This window comes from Primulina eburnea, chromosome 5 (genome assembly GCF_022965805.1).
Source record: "Primulina eburnea isolate SZY01 chromosome 5, ASM2296580v1, whole genome shotgun sequence".
NCBI classification, from domain to species: Eukaryota; Viridiplantae; Streptophyta; class Magnoliopsida; order Lamiales; family Gesneriaceae; genus Primulina; species Primulina eburnea.
The window spans coordinates 13,510,033-13,535,460 of NC_133105.1; positions in this window are offsets into that span (position 1 = coordinate 13,510,033).

The window sequence follows — 25,428 nt, forward strand, 5'->3', positions numbered from 1 at the left end:
CTTCATTTATCACATGAATAATGTTCCTATGGCTTCCAAACTCACTCTCATGCATCACGAACCCTTTGGCACTTTGCACCTTTGCTCGTAAGCCCCTCTTGATTACTTATAAGCCCATGCAATGCTTCCTTGAATTTATTCATTCGTCCTCTCGTGATTGGTCCCTACGGCAACCCTAAAGGATCTCATGCTTTCCTTGGAGATTTACCATTCGTTATCGCATCAGAAGAAGATTTACAAAGAGAGATTCTGACCAGACTTGTCAACTTGGATCACTCACCTGCAAGTATTTTGATCTAAAAGAGGCTTTTAATTCGATGAAATCTAATCTCTGCAAATACTTTTTTGCCATGAATATAAGTATCTTCTTCCGATAAGCCAAGCATAATTCTTCACATCTCAACATGTGCTTTGAGCTCTCAAGACAAATAAATCGTCTTCAAGCACATGTTGATCAACACATGAATGCCCAAGGAGCCCATCTTGCAGAAATTATGGAATTTATTGTTCATAATGACGTCAAAAAGGGGGAAATAGAGCGACAAAGAATCATTCAGCAAGCAGAGATATCAGTTATGAAAGAATTGAAAGAAAAGGCCAAAGCTGAGCAAGCAGGTCAAAAGTAGTGTTTATAAATTGTATTTGTTCAGTTGTTTATTTTTGCTTTAGAGATTGTAATTTCATTTAATCAATGAAATGAAACATTTTCTCTTGTCATGTGTATTACTTCTAGCATGCTATAATTATATGTAAAACAATGTATAGCCTTGCAGATGAGTTTTTTCATCACCAAAAAGGGGAAATTGTTGAGAAATTATTATTACCCAAAATTTTTGGTGATCGACAAAATCAAGATAACACTTCACCGTTTCAGGAAACAACTGCATATCTTATGTGTAACATGTATCAGGTCAACCCCCAGCCTAGCAACCAGACTGCTTCACTAACGGTTACAGTAAAAAAAGTTTAACCGCTTAAACAAAGATATACTAAAGAAGTCTGACCGTTTAAATTTCAGACCGCTGATAATTCAACCGCTTAAAGTAAAAGAAGACGAACTTCTCAACCGGCTGATTCGAAGACATCATTAAAGAGAGTTATTTATTACCTACTTATTGAAAGACATTCTCTTACCAGTTCAAGACATTCAATAGTTTGCACCGCTTCAAAGTTAAATTGTCCCTACATCATTCCCAAGAATGATCTGCATTATATCACTATCCTAGAAAATACTACAACAAAAGTGGCTTTTCGGAGCGCACAAATTATCTTTCCGCGGAGCACGTTGCACGCTGGACAATTACAAGCTGTTGAAAGTTAAAGATTATCCGCGGCGTACATGTGCACGCTGTTAATACTAGTATCCGCGGCATGTATATGCACGTCGTTAATACAATTACCCGCAGCCTGCAATGTACGCCATTAATATTCATAAACGAAACATCTAAAATTAACGACATTTTTTGACAAAGTCGTCGCTAATTAGCGACAGCTTTGTCAAAAAATGTCGCTAATTTTAGCGACGGTATATCATAATTTGTCGTTATTTTTTTGTTAAAATAAAAAATTACTTTTATAATTTAATATTTTTTTAAAAAAAAAAACAATCTGACTATGCTAACAATACTCATTATATTAACTAACACTTAAAAAGTAATCAAAAATTGAAACGAAAAAACGTACCCTAAATCGAAATTAAAATCGTCTAGGAGAGAAAACTTTTAAGTGTTGTGAAGTGGTGTGGAGGAAAATAGATTGAAAATGTGGATATTTATAGACAATTTGCGACAGTTTCCGTATATAGTGACGGTTGTTTATTAGCGACGATTATCATACGACTATTAGCGACGGTTGAGTTAAAATCGTCGCTAATAGCGAGGGTTTTTTTTATCAAACCATCGCTAATTTAAAATTAACTACGAATTTTTTAAAATTGTTGCTAAATATAGCGACAGTTTAAGTAAAACCGTCCTTAAACCGTCGCTAAATTAAAAGTTGCGACAGTTTAACCAAAACGTTGCTAAATATAGCGATGATTTTAATAAAACCTTCGCTAATTTAAAAATTGCGACTGATTTATTAAAACCGTCGCTAAATAATTGGACTCCCATTTTTCGCAGCGTGCTAATATGCATTCCGTGAATAATAATATTGACGAAATGCAATTAATGTACTCCGTTAATGTCTAGAAAGTGTCTGTTTTTTTAAATGATTTAGTACTAACAGCGCACGTAAACATGCACGCTATTAATAATACTATTAACGTCGCCTTTATTGTGCGCTGTTAATAGTGCGCTGCGAAAATTGCATAGGTTATTAACATCTCACATATAACTACACGCTGTCGTTTATATAATTTATTAATAGCACACATAAATGCATCTTGCGGATATTATATATCCGTAGCGTGCATTTAATGCACGCCATTATTTCTGTTAAGTGCAACAACATTAACAACGCACATATGGGTGCACGCCATTATAAGTAATATTTGCAGCGTGCTTTTAATGCATGTTGTTGATGACGTGCTGCGGAAAATCATTTTTCTTGTAGTGAAGGAAAGATCATTTATCTTACAAAGGTTTGAAGATAAAAGCAGTTGCATAATTGGTAAATCTACATCAACTCTTCAAAGAACGAAACTCAAGGCAATATCAGCAAAGAGAACATTTATTGCATATCTCAAGAACATTAAATGCAGTTGCAGCTGATAGTGACACAGTTTCTCTCTGTTTCAAGTTAACGTGACTCAATCATTTCGACTGTTGGAATGAGCGCCTATATTAATAGAGAAGGAAGTGTGCAAGACACGCCCGATACATTATCAAATTTACAACAGTGAAATCATCACAAGCTTGCATATTTCAAATATTCAAAGCGCACTCAAAATTATACACACTTAATCTCTCCTAAGCATGCACTGAACAGAAATATATTTGATCATTCAAGTATCATATTCGTGCTACCAAAATCAATTTGTTTACTTATATTAGTAACCTTTCGGTTATTTGTTTAAGTTGTGGTGTCTAGTGAACCGAGTATTCTTAAAATCAGAATTATAAAGTGATCACTAAGAGTTCCAAAACAGGCAGCGTGATAAGTACTGATTGGATTGGGCTGTTGTAAAGAGTTTTTGTAAAGCCAAAGTCTTTTATTGGAATCCTTCCTAAAGAGGAAGAAAGGGTGACGTAGGAGTTTTTATCTCCGAACATCCATAAAAAACCTTGTGTCTTTACTTCCTTCAAGCACTTACTTTTCACTATATTTGTTGATAAGTTTGTCAACAAGTTTTAGCTATCATTAGAGATCTTCAACAATTTTTCGCACTTTACAGTGGTTCATATTTCTAACAAGTTTGAGAACAATTTTCAACCGCTTCAAAACGGTTGAAAACTAGTTTTAGAAAGCAAAATTTGAAATAGTTCATTCACCCCCTTCTAAACTCTTTCCCAATCCCAACATAAATATGATGGTTTTTGTAATTTTGAAATTAATTATTTTTCTAGATTTTTTTAATCAAAAGTTATGAAATTTGTAACCATTCTAAAATATAGATAAATATATGATTGAATTTTAAATATGGATAAAGATAAGATTGGAGATTTAAAAATAAAGTATATTATATGAAAAAAAGAAAAAAAAATAATCAATAAAATTATATAAAGAATATATATTTGTAATTTCAAATAAAACTTCACCAAATCAATTAAAAGTTAGTTAGTATAAATGCTTCGACTATAATTAAATAGTAATAATAATACGAGCACAACTTAAAAAAATTTATTAGTAGGACTATTTTTGTTATTGTTTTTAAAACTTTTCTTTATAGTTAGGCATGACAATAATCAAATGGCAAACTATAAAATTTTTATACAGATTTTTTTCACTCCCGGATAAAAAAATAATTGATCCATAAAATTATATTGTTTTAAATTTTTTTTATGGAGAAATATTCCCTTTTACCCATTTAAATAATACATATATGTTATAATTGGCCTGACGATGAGGTAGAGGACATGAGAAAAGGCAAAAATTTGTGTAAGACGGTCTCACGGGTCGTATTTGTGAGACGGATCTCTTATTTGGGGCACCCATGAAAAAGTATTACTTTTTATGCTAAGAGTGTTACTTTTTATTGTGAATATGAGTATGGTTAAACCCGTCTCACAGATTATGATCAGTGAAACTGTAATGCCCGAGAATTAATTATTATAATCAGACATTGATTATTGACATGATTGAGGTTATAAGAACTCAAATGACGAGGTCGGGCATCGTTATAATATAAGCCAAGATGTTCAACCGAACATCTCGAGATGTTCGGCCGAACATCTCAAAAGAAATGACCGGCGCACATGCGCGAAGAAACACGCGCATATGCGCGAGGGGTCCAGAAGCCCTCGCGCATATGCGCGAGAAAATGCGCGCATATGCGCGACAGCTCCAGAATCTTTGGCGCATATGCGCGAGATGAAGCGCGCATATGCGCGAGTGGTGTTTTGGCAAATTTTGGAGAAGCCACGTACGATTTACATGCAATATATATATACCCACATTCATTCGATTCAGAAGAAGGAAACGAAGCAAAGAATTGAGGAAAGAGAGAAAAACAAGTTCGGAGCATAAACTTGTGATTTATACAAAATCCGTTTGTCTGATTTTAAATCTGACTGCGGTACTGTGTTCCTATCCACGTAGGCTGCAACTGGACGTAAGTTTTGCTACGTTTCGATATGTTTTGAAATTATGGTATTGTCAGAATCTGATATGATTCATATATGATGTTCTTGGCATGTTAGACATCGTATAATCGAAACCGGACTGAGAAACAGATACCATATGAAATTGTTATGAATTTTGAAGTTGAATTGATATCAGAATGGTATTATATCGAGCATGAGATGTTAGAATTAATATCAGATTGATATGGTATTGTTGGGTATATTGATATTATACCGTTATGCCATCGACATTGAATTAGGTTAAGTATTGAGCAGAACAGATTTGATTCGAGTGGTGTATTGATATTATACTCCTCGATATTGTTCTTGTCAGATTGAGTATTGACAGATTTGAGTTCGAGACTTCGACAGAATCAGAGTATCAGAAAGAAAGTTATAAATTAATGTTGAGTTGGGATTGCACAACTCGAGTGAGGTTTGACTCATGTTTCCCTAAATCACATACTTTTAATTATTGCATTGATATTTGCAATTGATCAGACTTATGATTGTAGTCTATTGAGTTATAGCTACTGTGTGATAAGATTGATATTTGTAGCCTATTGATTTATAGCTACTGCATGTAATGACTGCTGATTCTCTAGTCATTGACTGATTTGCTTAGATACTGACTGTATGTATTGATTACTGAGTCGTTGAGTCATAGGCTGATTCGCCTAGTCACCGGCTGATTCTTCGGGTTATAGACTGATTCGTCTAAACTTAAGCTGATTCGCTTAATTACAGGCTGAGTTGTCTGATTATGGGCTGATTCGCCTAATTACCGGCTGATTCGTCGGGTTATTGACTGAGTCGTCAATTCTGCGGCTGATTCGCCCAGACACTGATATATGAATTATATCGATGCCGTTTAGGGATTGATTCATTCCTATCGACTGAGATTCGATATAATACCTATATTCAGACATCGGGATCCCTAGGATAGAGTTGAGTCGAGTTTGAGACGACGCGTCAGTGGAGTCGAGTCCGAGACGACGCGTCGGTTGAGTGGAGTCTGATATGACATGTTGATTTACATTGTTTATGCCATTCATGATTATTGAATGTTTGATATGAATTTATGTTTCTGATTTGAGACATGTTATGAATAATTCTTATATGCTTTCGTATATGCTTTTATATGATTGCATGTATACATTGTTTATACTGGGATATTTATATCTCACCGGAGTTATCCGGCTGTTGTCTTGTTTTGTATGTGTGCATGACAACAGGTGGGGCTGGATCAGGGTCAAGAAGAGGATGAGAGAAGACAGATAGCGTGGTGATTCTGGACTTGATGTAGAGATAGGGTTAGACACTTGATATTAGCTGTTAAACCCTAGTTGAATACATATATGTTGTACATGACTTGTACTTTTATACTGAGATGTATGTTCATGTTTAATATGTAATTTGAGCAAATTACATTACGTTTCCGCTATGTATTTTAAAAAAAAATTTAGACCCTGTTTTATAATTGATTAATTAGTCCCAAACATGATTAAGAACTTGATTAGCGTCCAGGTCCCCACAACAGGTGGTATCAGAGCCGTAGGTACCAGAACTGTAGATTCTTTAGATTGAGATAGAAGAGGCTAGTGAGCGGGGTAGATTGAGGTTTTCTTTCCTGCTTTTGAATGCTAGCATGTCTTGCTGCGTTATATAATACATGTTACTTGACTTATCTGATTTGATTTTGTAATATGTATTATTGGGAACGAATCTGAATTGATTCTCGATCAGCAGTAAGATGATCGGAGGAGAGACTGAATTGAAACAGGTTTGTTGGATTGGATTACTAATCCTTTTGAATTTCAGATATGCCTCCTAGACGAATTCCAGAACAGGGTAGTACATCGAATCCTCCAATGGATGTAACACCGACTCCAATGGAAACCTTGCTGAAGAGGTTTCAGTCATTCAAACCACCCACTCTGATGGGTACTGAGACATCAGTCGAGTGTGAGAGTTGGTTAGGTAGCATTGAGTTGCTGTTTGATTCACTGGAGTACAGTGATGAGCGCCGGATTAAATTGATTGGGCACCAGTTGCTTGATGTTGCACAAAGCTGGTGGGTTACAATGAAGAGGGCCTTGGAGCAGCGAGGTACGATTATTACTTGGGATGTATTTAAAACTGAGTTTTATCAGAGGTTTTTCCCAATATCGTACAGAAAAGACAAGGGAGCGGAGTTTGCCAATTTGAGACAGGGTCAGCTGAACATTGAAGAATATGTGACCAAGTTCTCTACCTTGTTGAAGTTTGCTCCTCATGTATCTGAAAATGACGAAGCCGTTGCTGATCAGTTCATCAATGGCTTGAATCCCGATATTTTTACATTGGTGAACACAGGACGACCGAATAACTTTGCTGATGCCATGAATAAAGCAAAGGGCGCTGAAGCGGGCCTGATAAGGCAGAGAGGAGCTGAATTTGTTCCTCCAGTGTCGAGACCACCGCAGCCACCTCTCCGATTCGAGAGTGGTAGTATCAGTGGTAGAAGGAAAGATTTTCTTAAGGCTAGAGGAAAGCAATTGAAGAAGTCGGGCGGCAGTTCTTCTAGCTCCAGTGGTTCTCAGCAGAGTTATACTGGCGTTTACTGCGGAAATTGTGGAGGGAGACATTCCACTGAGCAATGCCAAGGAGTACTTGGTAGTTGCCACTTCTGCAAGCAACAGGGACATTTTGCCAGAGTATGTCCACAGAGGGGTTCCCAAAGATCCCAGGGAGCTGAACCATCTGGATCAGCGGCACAGTGGGGTAGACGATCAGCTGCCGTTCCTTCACTTCAGCCAGCACCATCTCAGTCACAGCAGAGGCCAGGAGGAAGCCAGACAGTTGGCCAGCCTCCTAGACAGCAGGCCAGAATATTTGCTTTGACCGAGGAGCAGGCTCAGGAAGCACCAGATGATGATGTTGCAGGTAACTGATTTGTTTGATTATCCTACATATGTATTGAGTAATGACGGTGCTTCACATACTCTTATTTCTGAAAGATTTGCATTGATGTATGCATTCTCTGTTGAGTCCCTATGTACTGTAGTATTTGTTTCTTTTCCTTTTGGGAAAGATCTTGTATCAGCGATTTCTGTTAGATCTTGTATACTACAGTAGGATAAGAATGAGATCGAGTTAGATTGTGTGGTAGATGATATTTTACTGGTGTTCTATGATTTTTGAACTGCATTACTGATATTGATATGCTGACCAAGTACAGAGCTACCATAGATTAATTCCAGAAGATGGTGAGAACTGGACCTGAGATAGCTTGGGGATGAATATTGTACGATAAGGATTCTAGACTGAGGATTCCTTTGATATTAGTACTAGCTATGACTCGATTATTACAGAAAGGAGCAGAGTGACTCCTTATGTATTCAGTTGATTTACTGAAGTTGAGTCTATCATTGGCTGATTTACCAATGATATGAAAGTTGTTAATGTTTTCCCCAGATAAGACTTCAGATATGATTTCAGAGAGATTGATTTTAACCTTGAATTGATATTAGAAATTGTTGAAATGGTGAATCCTGATTGAGACAGATTGCATTCAGGAGGTGTTATGTCTGAAAATGATATATTTGTTGAATTTAGCAGAGTTAAACGGTGATTAGTCAGCTGAAGTTGACATCCGTGTCAGACAGTTGCAGTTTATGAATTTAGCATGTTTTGAATCTGATTGAATATTGATGATATTCGGAATAAGTGGTTGAGACAGATAGTAGACAATGAAGATTATATTGTACCGTCTGAACCAGAGCTGATTTTGAAACGATAGCAGTTCAAAAGGCTGATTAGAATGTTTAGACCTCAATATCGATAATCAGAACAGAGTGTCGATCAGAGTAACAAATATGTGATTGTGTATGTTGTATGAGATTGATTATTCTGTGATATCAGATGTGACAGAATTGTACAGCAAAGCTTGATAGTGATAGTTAGAGCCGAGTACCAGGTAGGTATTTCCTCTTTAATTTATGTTATTAACTGATTTGTGTATATCAAATAGTTCGAATCAGAAAGGACAGATATTTTCAGAAGCTTACAGTCATGGATTCAGTGTTCAGTCTGATGATTGAGACTGTATTGTATTCGAACAGATAGTTGTGATATAGAGAGATGAGATCAGTTATAACAGAAATGTATTGAAATGTTGGCAGAAATTGTACTGATATGTCTAAATTGCTAACAGAAAAGATAGAAAGATAGAACTCAGAAGATTTATTACAGAATTGTATAGTTCTAAATAGAAATGAGAATACATTTCTATGGCCTTCGTAATGAAATTACCGCCATTTTCTTCAGATTGAGATATGATATGATTGTGATTGACAGATTGTTCAATCTATATCTATCAGTTTGTACCAGATAACGTACAAACATGACCAAATGACACAGATCGATGTCAGAAAAGTGGTCAGAAAGATCAGAATGCCATAGTAGATTATGTCAGATTGTAATGTGCTTGAGTTTGTATTCGTGATAGAATATATCAGGAACTCTCTCTTAGATTGTTTTACAGATTGACAGGCAGTCAGAATGGGTTATTCAGCTAGTGGAAGACCTTGGCACAGCTTTAGTGCTGGATGTTAACACTAAGTGATATGATTTAATATCACTGCGTGATAATAGCTATCAGTTTATCAGATGAGTAATGAGATAGTTATAGACAAGACAGTATACGATGGGTACTACAGATTTCTTTTGAAGAAAATTCGAAGGAAGATGAAGATAGTTCAGAATGGACCGATTTAAGAAACCGACGTCAGATGATGACGAGTGGTATTTGAAGCTGAAGACTGTAGATGTCTTTGATAACAGCAGATGGTACGGATATGTGATGAATTGTAGATTGGTTTATACGGACATTGTATAGCCAGTAATGCGAGATTGATTCCGTCAGAAGGATTGGAGAAGTATTATGACATTATACTTAGTGAATTCTTATTCAAGACCGGAATCAGATATTTGCGTTTTGGTTTAAACTCTATATATACATTTCTTCTGAATCGATTACTTGTGAGTTCGAGGACGAACTCAGATCTAAGAGGGGGAGAAATGTAATACCCGAGAATTAATTATTATAATCAGACATTGATTATTGACATGATTGAGGTTATAAGAACTCAAATGACGAGGTCGGGCATCGTTATAATATAAGCCAAGATGTTCAACCGAACATCTCGAGATGTTCGGCCGAACATCTCAAAAGAAATGACCGGCGCACATGCGCGAAGAAACACGCGCATATGCGCGAGGGGTCCAGAAGCCCTCGCGCATATGCGCGAGAAAATGCGCGCATATGCGCGACAGCTCCAGAATCTTTGGCGCATATGCGCGAGATGAAGCGCGCATATGCGCGAGTGGTGTTTTGGCAAATTTTGGAGAAGCCACGTACGATTTACATGCAATATATATATATACCCACATTCATTCGATTCAGAAGAAGGAAACGAAGCAAAGAATTGAGGAAAGAGAGAAAAACAAGTTCGGAGCATAAACTTGTGATTTATACAAAATCCGTTTGTCTGATTTTAAATCTGACTGCGGTACTGTGTTCCTATCCACGTAGGCTGCAACTGGACGTAAGTTTTGCTACGTTTCGATATGTTTTGAAATTATGGTATTGTCAGAATCTGATATGATTCATATATGATGTTCTTGGCATGTTAGACATCGTATAATCGAAACCGGACTGAGAAACAGATACCATATGAAATTGTTATGAATTTTGAAGTTGAATTGATATCAGAATGGTATTATATCGAGCATGAGATGTTAGAATTAATATCAGATTGATATGGTATTGTTGGGTATATTGATATTATACCGTTATGCCATCGACATTGAATTAGGTTAAGTATTGAGCAGAACAGATTTGATTCGAGTGGTGTATTGATATTATACTCCTCGATATTGTTCTTGTCAGATTGAGTATTGACAGATTTGAGTTCGAGACTTCGACAGAATCAGAGTATCAGAAAGAAAGGTATAAATTAATGTTGAGTTGGGATTGCACAACTCGAGTGAGGTTTGACTCGAGTTTCCCTAAATCACATACTTTTACTTATTGCATTGATATTTGCAATTGATCAGACTTATGATTGTAGTCTATTGAATTATAGCTACTGTGTGATAAGATTGATATTTGTAGCCTATTGATTTATAGTTACTGCATGTAATGACTGCTGATTCGCTAGTCATTGACTGATTTGCTTAGATACTGACTGTATGTATTGATTACTGAGTCGTTGAGTCATAGGCTGATTCGCCTAGTCACCGACTGATTCGTCGGGTTATAGACTGATTCGTCTAAACTTAAGCTGATTCGCTTAATTACAGGCTGAGTTGTCTGATTATGGGCTGATTCGCCTAATTACCGGCTGATTCGTCGGGTTATTGACTGAGTCGTCAATTCTGCGGCTGATTCGCCCAGACACTGATATATGAATTATATCGATGCCGTTTAGGGATTGATTCATTCCTATCGACTGAGATTCGATATAATACCTATATTCAGACATCGGGATCCCTAGGATAGAGTTGAGTCGAGTTTGAGACGACGCGTCAGTGGAGTCGAGTCCGAGACGACGCGTCGGTTGAGTGGAGTCTGATATGACATGTTGATTTACATTGTTTATGCCATTCATGATTATTGAATGTTTGATATGAATTTATGTTTCTGATTTGAGACATGTTATGAATAATTCTTATATGCTTTCGTATATGCTTTTATATGATTGCATGTATACATTGTTTATACTGGGATATTTATATCTCACCGGAGTTATCCGGCTGTTGTCTTGTTTTGTATGTGTGCATGACAACAGGTGGGGCTGGATCAGGGTCAAGAAGAGGATGAGAGAAGACAGATAGCGTGGTGATTCCGGACTTGATGTAGAGATAGGGTTAGACACTTGATATTAGCTGTTAAACCCTAGTTGAATACATATATGTTGTACATGACTTGTACTTTTATACTGAGATGTATGTTAATGTTTAATATGTAATTTGAGTAAATTACATTACGTTTCCGCTATGTATTTTAAAAAAAAAATTTAGACCCTGTTTTATAATTGATTAATTAGTCCCAAACATGATTAAGAACTCGATTAGCGTCCGGGTCACCACAGAAACGGTCTCACATGAGATCCACTCATGAGAAAAATGTTAACATGCAAACAACAAAACGATAACTAATATAAATTTAACATAATACGCATAAGTATTCATTTGGGTCAAAAAGAATTCTCACCTTTTTATAACACAAGATGCCTGTAATATCAAAGTTTTTTTTTTACTTTTCCAAAATATCATCCAATCTTTTTTACCTTTCAATCTACTAATTAATTATTTTTAAAAATATGTTTGAAATAATTATTATTTTTAATTTATTTTGTATTTATGTTTTTAATATAATTTTCTTTGATTAAATGTAAAATATTAAATTATCGCATTTACGTTTATATATACTTTATACACTGATACTTAAACATACATGAAATATGTGTAGGGACGTAATCGAGCCGAGCCGAGCCGAACTCTTGAATGTTTGAGCTTTACCCGTTTATAGTCAAACAGAACTCGAGCTTTACTTAACGTATATATTCATGATTCACGAGCTTATTCAAACTTTTATCGAGCCTAAACGAGCTTAATAAATATAAATTATACATTTAAATTTTCATTAAATTCATTAAAAAGTAAATTATATATTTAGAAAAAGAATAATAATCATTAAAATTTGTAAATTTTATTATAATAAATAAATTTAATTGATTTTTCTATATATTTCATAAATAATGTGCAAAATCAATAAATCAAATATCAAAACTATTATTTTTCATCTAAGAGATGATTCATGAACTTACGAACGAACATGTTCACGAGCTAGCGAGCCGAATATTGTAAGCTGGAGCTTGATTAGTTTATCTTAACGAGTCTTATTAAACGAGCTCAAACGAGCTTTTATTGAATCGAGCTCCGAGTAACTTACAAATGGTTTGATTCATTTATATCCCTGAATATGTGGAAGCTTGACATCTTCAATAGTCCGATTTTATGATATTAATTGAATAAAAATATATAAAAACTTATTTTTAGTAAATTATAATTTATAACTACCATATTTCATCCACTTTTCATAATTTAAAATTCACATGTTATTTATATGAATTAAAAAATGTTATAGATAATTTTGTTGTTGATATTTATCCTTATTTAGTTAGATTCGCGATTAAGATAAATATGAAAAGATAATATATGTAAATATCTGTATTCTTCCCTATAAATTGTGTGATTGAGTTTAACGAAAATGTCACTCTTATGAAATCTTTCTATGTTCCTCTTTAGGATAATATATTCAATGTAAGAGATTGTTGGGGATCGATATAGAGTTTAGAAGGAGAGAGGGGAATAAAGTCGTTCATTTCTTTGACGTTTTCACAAAGATGCTAGAATTCTGTTAGAGATGATAGCTTATCTTGTTAAAATATATTTCCAGTAGATCACAATAAATTGTGCGGAAACGACCCGATGGTTTGAGGTGAAAACAATAAAACAGTAGGCAGTAGACAGTAGTTATTTTTGGAAGTTTGAAGATGAAATATTCTACGTCTCCACTTCTTTTCTTTCCAGAAGGTATCACTAAAAGAATTTGGTTTTTACAGTACAACTCTTGTACACACCCATTTCAGTAGGACTTACCCTTCGCCAACTGAAACTCTTAGTTTCACAACACAAAATAATGAACACAACAAGGTTCTGGAAAAGATACAAACTCTTCTCAATAAGATATAATAAGGTTAGTAGCTTGTGAAGAGATAAAGAAACAACAGACAAGACGATCTCAGAAGATCAAATATCTGCTATAAAGAGTGTGCTTCTTTTCAGTATATTGAGCTTGAAAATAAAGAGTGGTTCTTGATTGCTCAAAACAACGTTGGAATGATATTCCTTGTTAATAATTATATTGGATTGATCCTTAAAATATATAGAAACCTTGAATCTAACGTCTATAAACAGAACGGCTTCTTTAACTTCTGAGTAAATCAATTATATATGTGGGGACGCGGACTCTAATTCATTTTTTAATCATATTTGGGAATAATTAAATCAATTAAGATAAACAGGGTCTAATATTTTTTTTTAAAATACAAGTGCGGAAACATAATGAAATCCGTCTGTTATACATATCAAAGGTAAAAGTACATGTCTTGTACTAAATACATTCCCGTCAAACTAGGGTTCAACTACTATGTATCATGTGCTGAATCCTAATCTACTTCTGGGTCGGATCTCCACGCAAACTGTAATCTCTCATCCTCTTCTTGACCCTGATCCTGTCCCACTTGTTGTCATGCACACATACAAACACGACAACAGCCGGATAACTCCGGTGAGAATCTAATCCCAGTATAAACAACGTAAACATGCAATCATATAACAGATATAAAAGCATGAAACAAATATCAATAACATGTATCAAAATCTCAAAGATATGAATCGATATAAATTTGTAAATCATCTAGTGACTCGTCATCTCAGACTCGACTCATCTCTAATCTAGGGATCCCGATTCCTGGAAATTGACACATATATCGAATCTCAGCGATAGGAGTCGATCTACTCCTAAGCAACATCAATATAATTCAATAATCCAGTGTCTTGGCATATCCGCCACAGACTTGGAATATCCACCAATGACTAGGCATCTCCAGCTATGATTCAATACACGCTTTACTATAAATCAATAGACTAAGCATATTAATCTCATGAATTGCAAACATCAATGCAATAAAGTAAAGTATGTGGTTTTTGGGAAACCCAAGTCCAATCTGAATCAAGTCGATCTCCCAGTTAACATTGATTTATACCTTTCTTTCTGTCGATCTGACGAAGTCGATGTCTCGAATTCAAAGCCTGTCAATACTCAATCTGGCAATGACAATATCGAATATACTGTATCAATATACAACTCAAATCAAGAGATTTCAGTCTTATCAAATTCTGGCGGCACAACAGTATAATTCCAAAGTACCGGTAATACAAATCAGTATATACCAATCCCAATAACTCATAATCAATAACAATACAAATCTGATATCAAATCTCAATCAAATCCATTCTGAAAATCATAACAAGTTCATACGATGTTCTTTCTACAATCCGGTTTCGATTATACGATGTTTGCTATGTCAAGTACACAATATATGAATAATATCTGATTCCTTCAACATCATATTTTCAAATAATGAAAAAAAAAAAGAAAACTTACATCCAGTTGAAGCTTTTGTCGATAGAAACACGGTACTGAACTCGGATTCAAAATCTAACGTTTGGATTTTGCACAATCGCAAATCAACGATTCAAGGAAATTTTTTCCAGAGCTTCCCTCGGTTTCCTTTATGCTGCACCTTTCTGAAAGGAGTGTAACTTTTATATGTAATATCAATGCAATGCATGGGAGAGACCATGTGGCTCAATATCTTTGCTGCACGTCTCGCGCATATGCGCGACCTCCCTCAGCGCATATGCGCGAGACCTACTGGTCTCGGCAATGGTCTTCTCGATAGCTTACGCATATGCGCGCACCATCTCCGCGCATATGCGCGAGGTTCTCTGGACTTGGCATAATCTCCTGCACATGCTCGCGCATATGCGCACACCTCCTTCGCGCAAATGCGCGAGTTCCTCTGCCCATCTTGCGCATGTGCGCGCATCAGTGTCGCGCATATGCGCGAGGTGTACTGTCCTCGCACATATCACGTGTCTTTTCTCCCCTTTCCCGGTCTTATCCTTTTCGTCTATATTCACATCAATTATCCACAAATCATTTCAAATTACAATAGCCAAATTCTCGGGCATTACATTTCTCCCTCCCTAGGATACGATTTCGTCCCCGAAATCACAGATAATCAAATCATATCAATAAGAAGGTATAACAGAAGCTAAATAGAAAACTCACATCAATGAAATAATTTTGGGATTCTTTGTCTCATATATGATTAAGTCTCTGAGGTAGCTTCTTTGATGCCATGACGACTCCAAAGAACTTTCACAAGCGAAATAGTCTTCGTTCTGAGTTGTTTTTCTTTACGATCGAGAATCTGGATCGGCTTCTCGAAGTGACTCAATGTCTCGTCAAGTTCGGCCTGGTCTGACTGAATAATATGATATGCATCGGGAATGTACTTCCGCAATAAAAATACATGAAAAATATCATGTATTCCAGATAGAAAAGGCGGTAATGCGAGTCGATAGGCACGGTCTCCTATCTTCTCGAGAATCTCGTACGGCCCAATTTATAGTGGAGATAATTTCCCTGTCTTGCCAAATCTGACAACACCTCGGAAAGGAGAAATCTTCAAGAATACTCGGTCTTCTGCCTCAAATACCAACGGTCGACGACGAAAATTGGCATATTTGGCCTGTGTGTCTTGAGCTGTCTTCATTCTCTACTGAACCAGCTTTACTTTTTCAGTCATATCTTTGATCATATCAGGCCCAATCTCAGGTACCTCAGAGATATCGTCCCAATAAAGAGGGGATCTGCACTTCTTACCGTACAACGCTTCAAACGATGCCATCTCAATACTCGTCTGATAGCTGTTGTTGTACAAAAACTCACAAAGTGGCAAAGAATATTGCCAACTAGTGCCAAAATCTAGCACTACAGCTCTAAGCATATCCTCAAATGTCTGGATAGTCCGCTCTGACTGTCCGTCAGTCTGAGGATGATATGCGGTACTCAGATGTAAGTTAGTACCTAGAGCCTGCTGTAAACTCTGCCAAAAGTGCGAAGTAAACCCAGGATCACGGTCTGGTACAATCGACTTCGGCACTCCGTGCAATCTGACCACTTCTCTGACATAGATCTCTGCCATCTGGTCATGTCGGTACGTCATCTTGTACGGAATAAAACATGCGGATTTGGTCAATCTGCCAATAACGACCCAAATCGCATCGCAACATCGGGAGGAGCGCGGTAACTTCGTCACGAAGTCCACGGAAATGTGATCCCATTTCCATTCAGGAATGGACAAACTATGTAACAGTCCTCCGGGTTTCTTTCTTTTGGCTTTTACCTGTTGGAAATTCAGACACTTGGATACAAATTCAGCAATATCAGTTTTCATTTGTTTCCATCAAAACTGCTTTTCAAATCATTGTACAATTTTTCTGCCACCAGGATGAATACTGAATCGACTGCTGTGCGCTTCTGACAATTTCTAGTCGTTTCAAATCTGAAACATGTGGCACCACAAGACAATTATTCACATACAGTACACTATCACGTACCTGATATTCTGATCGATGCCCTGCTCTGACCATCGAAATCGAGTTCTGAACGTTCTGATCAACTTTCTGAGCCGCTTTAATTCTCAAAATCAGCTCTGGTTCAACTTGAACAATATAGAGTCTCAGCGGTCTACAATCTGTCTCATATACCAATCCAGACAAACTGCAATCTTCAATCAAATTAGAAACACCAATCGTCGATAAGGATAAAGACATACCTTACGACTCAGTGCATCAGCTGCTGCATTGGACTTCCCTAGATAGTATTTTATTTCACAATCGAAATCTTTCAATAAATCAAGCCATCTTCACTGCCTCATATTCTGCTCTGACTGTGAAAACAGATACTTCAAGCTTTTATGATCAGAATAAATCTTAAACTTCTCACCGTATAGGTAATGTCGTCATATCTTTAAAACAAATATAATGGCCGTCAATTCAAGATCATGAATTGGGTAGCGAGATTCATGTGGCTTCAGTTGTCTTGAGGCATAAGTGATAACATGTCTTTGCTGCATCAAAACGCAACCCAATCCTCTGTGAGAAGCGTCGCAATAAACAACAAAATCACCAGTACCTGACGGGATAGTCAACACCGGAGCACTGGTCAACCTATTCTTCAACTCTAAGAAACTGGACTCACACTCTCCAGACCAAACAAACAGAGCATTCTTCTGAGTCTGTTGCATAATAGGCTTAGCAATACTGGAGAAATATTTGATGAATCGTCGGTAATAGCCTGCTAAACCCATAAAGCTGCGTATCTCTGGTACAGTTGTCGGTCTCGACCAACTGATCACGGCCTAAAATTTGCTAGGATCAACAAAAATACCGTCTCCGGATATAATATGACCCAGAAATACCACCTATCTCAGCCAAAATTCACATTTCGACAATTTGGCATACAGTTTCTCAGCCCTCGGAGTTCTCAAAACAATTCTCAAATGTTCGGCATGCTCAATCATATTCTTCGAATATATCAATATATCATCGATAAAAATAATCACGAAATCAGCAAGATACTTCTGAAAAACACGGTTCATCAAACCCATAAACACAGCTGGAGCATTTGTTAAACCGAACGGCATGACAATAAACTTATAATTTCCATACCTGGTTCTGAAATTTGTCTTCGAAATATCAGAATCTCTGACTCTCAGCTGATGATATCCAGATTTCAGATCGATCTTGGAATAAACGTAAGAGCCCTGCAACTGATCAAATAAATCATCTATACGAGGAAAAGGGTATTTTTTTTACCGTAGCCTTATATAGTTGCCGGTAGTCAATGCGGAGTCTCATTGAACCGTCTTTCTTCTCACAAACAATACTGGAGCACCCCAAGGAACAACACTCGGTCTTATGTATCCCTAGGCCAGTAAATCTTCCAACTGCTCTTTCAACTCTTTCAGTTCAATTGGTGCCATTCTATACGGAGCTCTAGAAATAGGAACTGTACCTGGTACCAATTCAATGCTGAAGTCTATCTCTCTGACTTGAGGCAATCCTGGAATCTCATCTGGGAAGACATCAACAAACTCACATACCACTGGCAGGTCTGCCAATGATGGGCTCGACTTCAGTACATCTACTGAATAGACAAGGAATCCCTCTGCTCCTGTCTGTAATAGTCGAGACATAGATAACCTAGATATCAAAGGAATTCTAGCTCTAGAACCCTTACCGTTAAATTTCCATTCATCGTCCATATCAGGTCTGAATCTCACAAACTTATGGAAACAATCAACGGTAGCTCTGTACTTGGTCAGCATATCAATACCGATAATACAGTCAAAATCAGACAACCCAAGCACAATACAATCTAAATCAATCTCATGACCATCATACTGTAGCATACAATGTTTCATAGAATTCATTGATATCAAACATGTCCCCAAAGGAGAAGAGACAGACACTACAACAGATAATGACTCCATAGGCAATGCATGAATCAATGCAAATCGTTTAGAAATAAAAGTATGTGATGCACCCGTATCTATCAACACATAAGCAGTGTAACCACAAAGAGAACTGTTACTTGCAACAACATCGTCTGGTGCTTCCTGGGCCTGCACTTCAGTCAAAGTAAATACTCAGGCCTGCTGTCTAGGAGGCTGGTTGACTGTCTGGCTTCCTCCTGTCCTTGGTTGTGACTATACTGGTGCTGGCTGGAATGTGTGAACAGCCGATGATCTTCTATCAAGATGTGCCACTGAACCAGATGATTCAGCTCCCTGGGATCTTTGGGAACCTCTCTGTGGACAAACTCTGGCGAAATGTCCTTGCTGTCTGCAGATATTGCAACTACAAAACACTCCTTGGTATTGCTCGATCGAATGTCTTCCACCACAAGTTCTGCAATAAGCCCCAGTATAACTCTGTCTGGAACCACTGGAGCTATAAGAACTGCTGCCAGACCTCTTAAATTGTCTCCCTCTAGGCTTTCAACTGATCTTTATTTCCACCACTGCTACTGCTGCTCTCAAATTTGTGAGGGGGTTGGTGGAATTGAGTCGAGGGCTGGTTGCTGTGGTCTCGATGCTGGGGCAGCATACGAAGAATCTTTCTGTCTCATCAGTACCAGCTTCGGCTCCCTTGGCTCTGTTCAGGGCATCGGAAAAGTTATTCGGTCGCCCGGTGTTCACCAATGTAAAGATTTCGGGATTCAACCCGTTGATGAACTGATCAGCAATAGCTTCGTCATTCTCAGCAACATGTGGAGCAAATCGTAACAAGGTAGAGAACTTGGCCACATACTCTTATATGTTCAATTGACCCTCTCTCAGATTTGCAAACTCTACACCCTTGTCTTTTCGATACGATACTGGAAAGAATCTCGGATAAAACTCAGTATTAAAGACATTCCAAGTGATATTCGTACCTCGATGCTCCAAAGCCCTCTTTGTCGTAATCCACCAGTTCTTTGTAACGTCATGCAATTGATGCCCAATCAATCTGGCTCGGCGCTCATCTGTGTAACCCAAGAAATCAAACCGCAACTCCATATCTTCTAACCAACACTCACAGTCAACAGAAGTCTCAGTTCCTTTCAGGGTTGGCGGTTTGAACGACTGAAATCTCTTCAGTAGCGTTTCCAATGGAGTTGCTGTCACATCCATCGGATTCAAAGAAGTATTTCCCTGTTATGGGATTCTTCGAGGTGGCATATCTGATTATCAAAAAGATTGGTAACCCAATACCACAAATCTGTTTCAGTCCTCCTCCGATCATCTTACTGCTGATCAAGAATCGGTTCTGATTCATTCTCAATAATACATGTTACCAAATCAAATCAGATAATTAAGTAAACATGTATTATGTAAAGCAGTAACACATGCTAGAATTCAAAAGCAAGGAGAAAACTCATTCTACCCCCCGCTCACTAGCTTCTATCTCCGTCTAAGGAACTACAGTTCTGGAACCTACTGCTCTGATACCACCTGCTGTGGGGACCCGAACGCTAATCATCTTTGAGAATAATTTAATCAATTAAGATAAAAAGGGTCTAATTAATTTTTTTTAAAAATACAAGTGCGGAAACATAATGGAATCTGTCTGTTATACATATCAAAGGTAAAAGTACATGTCTTGTACTAAATACATTCCTGTCAATCTAGGGTTCAACTACTATGTATCATGGGCTGAATCCTAATCTACTTCTGGGCCGGATCTCCACGCTAACTGTAATCTCTCATCCTCTTCTTGACCCTGATCATGTCCCACCTGTTGTCATGCACACATACAAACACGACAACAGCCGGATAACTCCGGTGAGAATCTAATCCAAGTATAAACAACGTAAAAATGCAATCATATAACAAATATAAAAGCATGAAACAGATATCAATAACATGTATCAAAATCTGAAATACATGAATCGATATAAATTTGTAAATCAACTAGTGACTCGTCATCTCAGACTCGACTCATCTCTAATCTAGGGATCCCGGTTCCTGGACATTGACACATATATCGAATCTCAGCGATAGGAAGTCGATCTACTCCTAAGAAACATCGTTATAATTCAATCATCCAGTGTCTTGGCATATCCGCCACGGACTTGGCATATCCCGCCAATGACTAGGCATCTCCGCCCATGACTCAATACACGCTTTGCTTTAAATCAATAGACTAAGCATATCAATCTCATGAATTGCAAACATCAATGCAATAAAGTAAAGTATGTGGTTTTTGGGAAACTCAAGTCCAATCTAACTCAAGTCGATCTCCCACGTTAACATTGATTTATACATTTCTTTCTGTCGATCTGACGAAGTCGATGTCTCGAATTCAAAGCCTGTAAATACTCAATCTGGCAATGACGATATCGAATATAGTGTATCAATATACAACTCAAATCAAGACATCTAAGTCTTATCAAATTTTGACGGCACAACAGTATAATTCCAAAGTACCGGTAATAAAAATCAGTATATACCAATCCCAATAATTCATAATAAATCGATAACAATACAAATCTGATATCAAATCTCAATCAAATACATTCTGAAAATCATAACAACTTCATATGATATATGTTCTTCAATCCGGTTTCGATTATACGATGTTTCCTATGTCAAGAAAACCATATATGAATAATATCTGATTCCTTCAACATCATATTTTCAAATAATAAAAAACTATAAGAAAACTTACATCCAGTTGAAGTTTTTGTCGATAGAAACACGGTACTGAACTCGGATTCAAAATCTAACGGTTGGATTTTGCACATTCGCAAATCTACGATTCAAGGAATAATTTTTCTAGAGCTTCCCTCGGTTTCCTTTATGCTGCCCCTTTCTGAAGGAAGTGTAACTTTTATATATATATATATCAATGCAATGCATGGGAGAGACCATGTTGCTCAATATCCTGGCTGCACATCTCGCGCATATGCACGACCTCCATAATCTCCTGCACATGCTCGCGCATATGCGCGCACCTCATTCGCGCATATGCGCGAGGTCCTTTGCCCATCTCGTGCATGTGCGCGCATCAGTGCTGCGCATATGCGCGAGGTGTACTGTCATATCTCGTGTCTTTTCTCGTCTTTTCCGGTCTGATCTTTTCCGTCTATAATCACATAAATTATCCATAAATCATTTCAAATTAAAATAGCCAAATTTTTGGGCATTACAATATCACTGAAAAAGGGTCCTGCAAAAAGTTTCAGAATAACCAGTCTTAGTTTTATACAAAAACTAGTTAGGCGCTTTAAATTTCTTCGTACATCATTAATGGTGCAATTAATACTAGTACTATGTAAGTAACTTTAATATTTAAGACTTATAACGATCAAATGAAAGTTGTTAAGTTCTGCTTTCTGCTTAGGCTATGTTCTGCTTTTGTTTTTGCTAATAAATACTCTATACGTACTGCTTCTGTTTTAGCGATACGAGAGCTTCTACTTTTTATAAACTCCTCTCTTTATACTAGCACCACCTATTGGTTTTAACTCTCATCACCTTAAATTAAGTCTAACAGAGATTTATTGACTTTTAATGACTTTTGTATATTTTAGTAGTTTAGATGTATTCAATCAAATCTTTTACATACTCTATAGAAGTTTAATGTTATTCAAAATAGACTTTGATAGAGTTTTAAAAAGTCAAGTGATATTCAAGATTGACTTTTTAAATTCTATAAAAGTCTAAGATATTCAATAGAAATTTAATAACTTTATGAAATTCATTAATATACAAACATTAAAACCTAAAGTATAACTATAAATTGTCAAAAATTGTCTTTGGTTCAACCATAAGATTTGGAAGATTTTTTAAACTTCTAACTCGTGCATAAGATCTTTCTTTCTTTATCTGTCACTTCACATCACCTCTCTTCTCTTTTCATCTTCTCTCATCTTGTATATCTCTATTGCTCTATCTAATTTTCAAATGTATTTATATATTTTTTTCTTTTTCAGATTTTTCATTTTTTGACTTTTAAGCTATACTTTAAAAAGAAATTTTATGATATAACTGATAAAATATTTTTTTCTTTATTATTTAAAAATTACATTTTAGTTATTTATTTATTTTATGACTTCTAAACTTGAAATTCTACATAGTTTAAAATTAGAATTATTAATTTTTTAATAAAATTATTACAGTAGATATAAGAAAATCTTAAAATTTTATTAGCACATATCATTAAAAATAATAGTAATTTTTCTAATAAATTAAATTAAATTTTTAATTAACTTTTTTAATACAAATTTGATTTTTATTTTTTATTTTTTTGGTTTTTTAATTATTATGAAAAATATCATATTTTTATAAAAATTATATCTACACAATGATAAATAATATTCTGTTCACACACATATCAATTTAAACATAAGGTTACAAATTAATACATTATTTAAATTTAAAAACATACATACAAACCCATATGTATACACATATACATGTAAAGTTTAAATAATTTAACCTTTAAATAAGAAATTTTTTTTACTAATATAAATTTTAAAAAACTATTTCAAACAGGATATGTTATTTATATCAATTAATTATTGGTTCAATGAAATTCATAAAAAATAGCATGCTATAATTAGGTATAATATCTATAGAATTCTATAATTTTTTTTAAAAAAAAGTCTATAAAAATCTTGCAAAAATTTCACCAGGAATCTATCAAAATCTGTGAGTTTCTTTAAATGTCATAAAAATCTATCAAATTCACAAAAGTCTATCATTTTAAAACGTCATTAAAACTCTGAAATGAAAACACTTTAATTAGACTCTCAATATTAGATCTTAATCCTGAATTTTTTAGATTTTCAATATAAAATCATGTTGTGATACTTTGAGCTATCAACATACTTCATGAGTACCAATGTATCGATTAATATAATTGTGCTACTTATGGAGCGCTAGCCAATATGCTATAAAATTGAGTATTGACAATATTTTGATACTTCAAGAGCATCAAAAAAATGATGTTTATTTTCATTCTTAATTAGTTAAGTCATTATGCTGATAATATGTTATAAATCATTAATGAGTTATTGGATCTATAAATATGAAGAATTTTTAATCAGATATCAATAATATTTTAAGATTTTACGAATTCTTATTTTCTGGCATATTAAATTTGATATCACTATAATTACTACAAATTGGTAGAAAATCTCCACATTATGTGATTAAATAACAACAAATATCGGCCTACGAATCACAACTTGATATTTGAGAAAAAAATGTATTGAGAATTTTGTTGGTGATGGAGGTAGAGTTTAGAGGGGGTGAATAAACTCTTCTCCTTTGAAGATAGTTTTTGCAAAGGGTGCTAGAATCATGTTAGAGATTGTAGCTGTTCTTGTTCAATAGTACGTCCAGCAGATCACAATGATAAGTGCGGAAACAATCCGATGGAGTAGGGTGAAAAACAGTAATAGCAGTAGGCAATAAAACAGTAGTTGTTTCTGGAAGTTCGAAGGTAAAATCTTCTACGTCTCCCTTCTTCTGTTTCCAGAAGGTATCACTAAAAGACTTTGGATTTTACAGTATAATACTTGTACACACCTACTTCAGCAGGGCTTATCTTTTGCCTAGTGAAACTCTTAGTAACTAAACACAAAGTAACTCAGTATAACAAAGTTCTAGAAAAGACTATTTTCCAGTTTACAAACCCTTCTCGAAATATAGTAAGGTGTTTTGCTTGAAGAGATGAAGAAATAGCAGTACAGGATTATCTCCAAAGATCAGATGTAAAATATGAAGCGCGTACTGCTTTTCTGCAAGTTTGAGCTTAGAAGATGGTGATTGATTCGTGGTTGCTCAAAGTAGCGTCGCATAGATAAAATATCAGTGGTCATCTTCAAGTGGTTTTGATCCATATATTTAGATAACTTGAATCCAACGTCTATAATAAAAAACGGCTCTTTTGGTGTCTGAAAGAAACAGCTTTATTCCTTAAATGGATCACCAAAAATGCTTTCAACACAATCAGTCTTGTTACTTAATATAATGGGTAAAGCGAATTAAATGACTTAGTACAACATTTAATGGTGCAATAAATACTTGTACTCGATAAAGTAACGGTAAATTTTAAGACTACTTCCGTTAGAAAAGAGGACGTCAAGTTATTCTAATTCCAGACTAGGTTCTGCTTCTGGTTATCTAATTTCTGAAAAACTTAGTCCTGCTTTTATATTGTCTACTGAGTTTAACTAACAGCCTGCTGGTTTTGATTCGTATCGCCCCAATAAATTTAGGTCTAACAATTTCCCCCTTTGTGGTAATGCCAAAACCTGGATGTTAGCAAAGATAGATAAAGGCAATATAAAACAACAAAATATATTAAGATACTCAAACAACAAATATTTTAGTTATCAGTGCCAATGTCTCTGAAAATAATTTCAATGTCCTGATCTTCAGCATTAAGATTTCTTCTAGCAAAGGAT